The sequence below is a fragment of the Excalfactoria chinensis genome, chromosome 10 (genome assembly GCF_039878825.1).
Source record: "Excalfactoria chinensis isolate bCotChi1 chromosome 10, bCotChi1.hap2, whole genome shotgun sequence".
Classification (NCBI taxonomy): Eukaryota; Metazoa; Chordata; class Aves; order Galliformes; family Phasianidae; genus Excalfactoria; species Excalfactoria chinensis.
In genome coordinates, this window is record NC_092834.1 from 1,025,729 (window position 1) to 1,027,664 (window position 1,936).

The window sequence follows — 1,936 nt, forward strand, 5'->3', positions numbered from 1 at the left end:
AAACAGTTAATATTTAATGCAGCCCCAAGCCTGCATGTTTAATTATGCACATTTAATTTATCGACATGGTCTGCCTTGAGTTGCAGCCCTGCAAAACCTGGATCCTGCTCACAGATGGGGCAGAATGATGGGAGCAAAAGCTGGGCAAGTGCCAGCCTAAAAACCCATCCTATGGGCCAATGGCACTCTGCACTGGGAAGCGCTTCCTCCCACCCTCCTCATCCTCGCTGGCTTCTGGCCGCAGTGCCCAGAACAGCTGGCTCAGCCTTGCCATGCACAGAGGGCTCATAGCATTACAGAGCCCAGTGCTCTGCATCCATAGTTAATGCGCTGTGAGCAGCTCAGCCCCTGGGCAGGGGGAGGTGGCAGCTCCCCACCAGCTGCCTCTGCTGACAGCACCTTGTTTGCAGGGGAAAACATGAAGATCCAGCAGCACAGCACGGGGTTAATGGGATCGCACCAATCCGAGCTGCTACTGAGGATCAAGTGGGGATTTCCATAAGAAGGCCTCTTTATGATCAAATTAATGGGTTAGCATTCCCCACCCAAGCAATGCCATTTGGATTTTGTGTTATTTTCCCTCTGGTAATGGGCTTTGCAGAAGCAAATCTGTTTAGGTGCCCGCAGTTCCAGGGCTGGGAGGCAGCGGGGGCAGTGCTGGCACCAGGAGCATCCCCAGGGCTTTGGGCTGCACAGATCCCAGCTCTGGAGGACTGCTGGGATGTGTCGGTGTCAGAGAGCAGCTGTGATTCTCCCATTAAAAAGCCCAAGGTGCTGTACCTACCCACTGGGCTCCTGCCTTGCAGGGTGAAGCCCCAGCACTGAGGAAGGTGATGCAGAAGCGTTGTGCAGGTGCAGGAAAGCCAGCCCTGCATCATCTGCTGTGTTACTCCAGGCTGTGAGGAAAGCACTTTGTCAGAGCCTTCCACCTGCAGAGACTGCACTGTGCACTGGGGCTCTCATGCATTTCCTCGATGGGGTGACAGAGCACCACTAAACTGTGATGGTTTAGGTGTGCCTTAAGGGCATTGCTTCAGCCCAGGATGGCAGTGGGTGAGCAGGGGGACACTCTCAGAGCCATGGCAACACTGATGGGGGAGGGCCAGGAGGTAGTGATGGGCCCACAGGACGGGGGCTGCATGCAGGACAGGGGCTTCCTGCTGGATGCTTTCCCACTCCTGCACTCCTACATGGTTATTGGTGCCATACTGGGTGCCACATGTTGCTTAACCTCAGCCAAACCACCTGAGAGCCATTCAGCAAGGTGCTTGGAGGCCATGCAACAAGAGGAGCTGTTAAAACACTCCCTGCCCTGACAGTGAGCGTCCCAGGATGGCTTTGAGCCTTCACACTTCATCATGGCAAACATGAGCTGCATGTGACACACTGCAATGCACAGCTTGGCACCTGAATGACTCCTTCCCATGGAGGAGATGAGCAAAGTGCAGCACATCCACGAGAGCCATCAGTCACCCTCAGCAGATGGTAAACGCATCTCCTTTCACCACAAACTGAGCAGCAAACATTCAGATCCATCACCAAGACAACATATGTAAGTCCTCCTCCATTTTTCAGTGCATACACTACTAACAAACTGCAAAGAAAAGGGAACCTCTGATTTCCCCCATGCGCGCAGGAAGGGACCCCAGCAGCTCCACTCCATGCACCACCAGGACACCAGCTCTGCTTTTGGGGAGTCCTGGTGACAGGTCACACATTGGGACAGCTGGAGCAAAACCTCCATCACCTCATGTTGAACCAAACCCTTTCCAGACTCCCCATAAGGAGACACCCCGAAGGCCATCGGGATGGCGGGTTGGTGGCTGGGTGACGTACTGGGGTTGGTGAGCTCAGTGGTCTCTTCCAGCCTTAAAGAGCTGCAGCCTTAGGGAAGGAGGATGGTACTGAGTGAAATAACACAAGCACTCAATGCTTA